Genomic DNA, 6,000 nt, shown 5'->3' on the forward strand with positions numbered 1-6,000 from the left:
GTCTCTATTTGCTCAGTTGGCCTCAAACCAAAACCCTCCCGATCTCAGCCTCCCAAGCAGCTAGGATTACTAGCTATTTGTGAGCAACCAATGGGCTCAAAGCTTTTTTTTTTTTTTTAAACCAAAAACAAAAATAGAAGAAGAGTAAATTAATTTTAGAAACCCAAGCCGCCACGGATGTCCATACTATTTTCTTTTAATTTTTGTTTTAGTTTTAGAGACTCTGTTTTAAATTTCCAAGAATTACTTCTTGCTTTCTTTTCATAGCTGCTGCCTTTTGTCCTGTGAATGTAATAACATTAGTGTCTTTCTTTTTATGAGCCACTTCTGTTCCTTGAATTATCTGTCTCCTCTGGGATGGGTTTGTTCACCTTTTGTTTACTGTGTTAAAAAGGCAAAGCCCAGCTCAGGAAACTGGCCGCCTGCACTCGCATTCCAGCCCTCAGCCCCTGCCTCACTGTGTAAACCTCGCTCCTGTTCCTTTGCCTCTCTGTGACTCAGCTTCCTGTGAGTGGAGGTAACAGTAACAACACGCACGGCAGGCTGCCCAGTGAGGCCACACGAAATGCTCAGCACCCCGCCAGGCCCACAGTGACCCTCAACAGCTACCTCCCATTCATTTCTCTGTTTCTCTTTTTTCTTTTTCCTTCCTGCTGGGAATGAAACCCAGGGTCTCGAACCTGCTAAGCAAGCCCTCTACCACTGAGCTACTCACAGCCATTTTTGCTTTGTTTTTTTTGAGATAGGGTCTTGAGCTTTTGCCTGGTGCTAACTTCAGTCTTACCTCTGCTTTTAGAGTAGCTGAGATCACAGTTGTCAACTACCACACTTGACTTTTTTTGAGATAGGGTCTCGCTAACTTTTTGCCCTGCCTGAGCTGCCCTTGAAGCAAGATCCTCCTGCTCTCCACCCAAGAAGCTGATTCACTTAATTCTTCTATTTTTATTGGTTTTCCTCCACTGCCTGGAAATTACCTGGTGACCAATTGATCTTTGTGAACAGAGGCAGGGTTGACTGACACCAGGCCCTCTTGTGGGGTATCTCCTGTGCCCTATTGTGTTACATGTGGCTGGTAACATGAGAGAGTGCCAATGCTGATGGCCACTCTCCCAGGGGAGTCCACTCCTGCCCCAGCTTCAGCTTTCTCCTGAGCGTGCTTTGCTCTGGTTTCCTCTATCCCCACGTGCTCCTCATCAAGAGCCACCTGCTTCCTGTGTTCTGGAAGTAAATCAGAATCCCTGGGCAGTAGATACCTCTCCATCCCCAGCCATCTTGTTCCCAGCCCTTCTATTCTGGATTCATCTTCTTTTTCCTTTCCTTACTGTGCTTTCAGTGATATTGGAGGGGTCAGTCTCAAACTGCCATCTTGAACTGGAAATGGATGGGGTTTTGTTTTGTTTTGTTTTGAGTGGTGTTGGGAATTGAACCCAGGGCCTTGCTCATCTAGGCAAATTTTCTACCATTGAGCCACATCCCCAGCCCTGGCATGGTGGTTGAGATGCTCCTTACTACATCCAGTTCTGCCCAGGTGGAAACCCCAGTCTTCGAGTGCTCCGCATGGATGCCAGACCCCCACATGGGAGGGAAAAGGGAGCCCCAGGAAGTGGACCTGTTGATTCTCTTGTGAGGTGTCCTTAGCTCTGAAAGTCTGTGCCTGGAAGCCAGTTCCTTGGTGGGTCATCCACCTAGGCTTGGGGCTGTGTCCAGGAACAGGTGCTCCATCCACCTGCTGGGAAACCCAGAGCCTTTAAACATCCAGGAACAGAAATGGGTAAACATACAACGCAGGAACAGGGAGGAAAGCCAGAAGGACAGGTGACAGGGTATGGAAGTGACTAAAAGAGGCAGTGTCCAGGTGTGATTATGCAGGTAGAGGTCACCTTAGTGGGGAGGAAGAGGGAATTGGTGTTCCTTCACCAACAGGACTGACAACAGAGTCAACACTCACAGAGCTCTTTCCCCATTCCAGGCATGGGGAGCTCTTTTGTTTTGTTTTGTCTTTTTGAGAGCTAGGGTCTTGCTATAGCCCAGGTTGGTCTCAGATTCATGCTCCTCCCACCTCCACCTCCTGATGGCTGGGTCACAGATGTGTACCCTCCTTGGGAAGCTCTTTACTTTCCCCAGGATTCCAGGTTCAAAGTGGTTAAGTGACTCATGGTCACACAGCGGTAAATGATACCTCTGGATTCTTACCCAGCTCTGTGTACATCTCAGGCTCCTAACCCCGAGCTCCATGACACATCCCAACCTCCAGCTGCCCCAGGCTGACAGAGTATGGTCCTGAAGGTCTCCCGAGGGCCACTATGGACTGAGCTACCCATGTCACAGATGCAACAAAGGGGTCTGAAGGTTGCGAATCAGAGGGTTCTGGCACCCTCTGGGGGAGACAGGAGGTTCTGCAGAGACATTGGCCAAGAGGTGGGCAGGGGCCTGATGACAGAATCTGGAATCTGGATAGGGTCAAAGAACCAACGACTCAGACTGGACTTGGTTGCTCCATATGCAGGAGAACTTCATGCCCCACTACTCAGTAGTGAGCCCCAATACTTACCATGATACATCTATTACAATAAAGAAATAAGACCTTGTGACTAACTTCTGGCTAGTAGGATATAAGCAAAAATAAAGAGTACAACTTAAGTAATTATTGTAGTGACATGAGATACTTTGTCCTTTCCTCCATCCTGCTTTCTGAAATATATACAAATATTATGACTGGAGCTCAAGCAGCCATCTTGGACTATGAGTAGAAGCAGTGCATTGATGATGACTGAATAAAAAAGTAAGAAGTGTCTAGTTTCACAATGATCATGGAATTACCATATCAGTATTGGATGCCAGCAAGGTGTGGTGGCACATATCTGTAATCCCAACACTCAGGAGACGGAGCAGGAGGATCAAGACTTTGAGGCCAGCCAGACACTGGTGGCTCACGGCTGTAATCCTAACTACTCAGGAAACAGAGATCAGGAGGATCATGGTTTGAAGCAAGCCCAGGAAAATAGTTCAAGATACCTTAACTCGAAAATACCCAACATAAATGGATGAAACTGGAGAACATCATTCTGAGCGAGGTTAGCCAGGCTCAGAAGACTAAAAATCGTAAGTTCTCCCTAGACTTTAGATCTAGGGCAAATACAGCGATGTTGTTGGACTGGGTCACATGACAAGGGGAGAACACACACAAGAGGTATGGGGATAGGTAGAAAACCTAAAACATGAAAGCGTTTGATGTCCCTACTACAGAGGAACTAATACAAGAAACCTTAAAGCAACAGAGGTCAACACAAGAAGGGAGTCAGGAACCAGTGTAAAGATCAGTTAGAGATGAATCAACTTGGGTTGTAACACATGTGTACATGTAAGCAATGCTAGGAATCTCTCTGTATAGCTGTCCTTATCTCAACTAGCAAAAACGCTTTGTCTTTCTTATTATGCTTATGTCTTCTCTTCAACAAAATTAGAGATAAGGGCAGAACAGGTTCTGCCTGGAAGTCAGGGGGCTGGGGAGAGAGGGTGGGGCGGGGGGCAGGGGGAAGAAATGGCCCAAACAATGTATGCACATGTAAATAAATGAATAACAAAAAAAAAAAAAGAAAACACAAAAAAGGGCTGGCAGAGTGACTCAAATTGTAAAGTACCTGCCTAGCAAGTGTGAGGCCCTGAGCTCAAACCCCATATCCCCCCAAAAAAGGAGTTTAAGGCCAGTCTCAGCTACATGGTGAGATTCTGTCTCAACCCCTCTTGCCCCTAAAAAAATTGATGGCAACATTAACTTAAGGGAAAGGAACACACACTTCTACTTTATTTACACTGCCGTTACATGAGATTTTGGTACTTGTAACCAAAGTGATTTATTTTTTTGCAGTAAAAATTTTTGCTTTGGGCAAATCCTCTAATGTCCCCATAGCTTGGTTCTTACATCTGAAATGAGAATACTGGTACTCACCTCTCAGAGTATTTGTGAAGGTTAAGAGAATGTGTAGGTCTGCTATTTATTGAGGAACTGACTCATACTTTTAATTTATTTATTGAGACCGCTTTAGTCTCAAAGAAACAATGAAAAGCAGTATTCCCTGAATAGGCAAGGTAGACAGGGAAAGGTAAGCAAGTCCTGCATTGTTCTGGGCTTTGGCCTTGTCTTAGTCTGCGTAAGTAGAGGCACAATCCCCAGAGGCACCCAAAAATAAGCCTACACACCTTCAGGGTGGCTCAGTGTGGCTGATGCTGGCTGGGCCCAGCTGGGCTTTATTCCCAGGCCAGAGGTTTGGTCCCGTCTGCCTTGTGTGTCTCTTGTTCTCTTTGGACCAGTGGGCCAGCAGCAGAGATGCAGATGAGAAGTCTGCCATGGAAAGATGTTTTTAGACCTTCTGGGCTGGGGGTGCGTGGCTCAAATGGTAGAGTACCTGCCTAGCAAGCACAAGGCCCTGAGTTCAATCCCAGTACCTAAAAATAAAGAAAAAGACCTTGCTTATGTCATGTCTGCTGACATTCATTGGCTAGAGTAGGTAACATGGCCAAGTCCAAACTCAAGAACCTGGGAAAGACCCTCCACGGTGAGGGAGATGAATGGAGTCTGCAGGGGATGAAGAACAGGTACCCATACGTCACCATGCCACAGGCCAAGTGCCAGGTTCTCCGGACCAGTTGTGGAGTAAAGAAGCAATAGGTGAAGCTTTGGTTTGGGGTCAAAAGAGGAAATCACCCAAGCTTAGAAGTGGATGGAGGGCAATGGTGAGGACAAACTGGGAGCACGAATCTCCAGGCCTGAGGATTTCAGTATGGAATGCCACCAGACATCTGCTTTGGACCACTGTGACTGCAATCCTGGATCCACTGTGACTTGGGGCTTCACCTTCTTTTACAGCTGCACATGTGGACTGGCCCACAAGACAAAGGAGCCTAGTCTGCGTGCTGGGTTGGTTCCCTACCAAGGGGCTGAGTTGAATGGGAGTTGAATTTTTTTTTTAATGTGTTGTCAATTGTATCTAGGATGGCTTAGAGCAATCTGCCCCAGCTGTCAAGTGCACACAGTAGGCCCTCAAAAACAAAAAAACCCAACCAGGCTTCAGTATCATACTGTAGTTCAGCTGTGGTGGGGACTTTTCTGTTTCTTAGTTTATTGAACTCAGAACCTTGTGCTTGCTAGGCAAGTGCTGTACCACTGGAGCCATGTCCCCAGCCCTTTTTTTTTTTTTTTTCGAGATAGGTTCTTGATATCTAACCCAAGCTAGCCTTGAACTCTCAATCCTCCTGCCTCAGTCTACTGAGTGCTGGGATTACAGATGTGAACCACAATGCCCAGCTAGACCTTTTCTTTTTCTGCTTCAAGGTGGGGGTGAGGGTGGAGGAGAGGTAAAGAGGGAGAGGAATTAACCTGAAAGGTGGCCTGCATATTGGAACTCCACAAAAGGGTCTGATTCTTGGGAGGTTCTTAGACACGCCCCCAATCCCAGAGGGAGGTGAGTCAGGGAGGGGAGCAGGGACACTGGAGTGAGGACAGGGCTCACTGGGGTTCTCTGGTTCTAAGTGTCTGATCTGAAACCAACTGAAACCAGCCCAACACAGGAATCAAAGTTGTACTCAAACCCAAAACACTCCAGCAGCCCAGCCCTTTACTCAACCATTGTCTTAGAGTATCCAGGCAGCAGTTGGGCACAGGGTGGCCTGCAAAGGGCTTGAATGCTGTAGTCTGGGCAACACCTCCATGCTCTCTAACCCTGGGCTGGCCTTGCTTGTCTCCCAGCCATCATAATCTCAAAATGGTCCCCTCCACCTTCACGGCCTCCCTCCAAAGGCTAACATGCCCAGAGAGAAGAGTGTGGGTATGGCTGGTGAAAAGGACACCCTCACCCTACTTTTCCCCTTGCCTGGGAAGAGGCTTTGGTGTGGCCTCAGGTCTCACTTCTGCTTGCTCAAGCCCCTACATCCTTGTGCAGGGGACTAAGTCCAGGCCCCCTCCCCCTTGCCTGGGCCTTTCCTGTCTTGGTGTTGTGCAAG

Source organism: Castor canadensis, chromosome 5 (assembly GCF_047511655.1).
Source record: "Castor canadensis chromosome 5, mCasCan1.hap1v2, whole genome shotgun sequence".
Taxonomy (NCBI): Eukaryota; Metazoa; Chordata; class Mammalia; order Rodentia; family Castoridae; genus Castor; species Castor canadensis.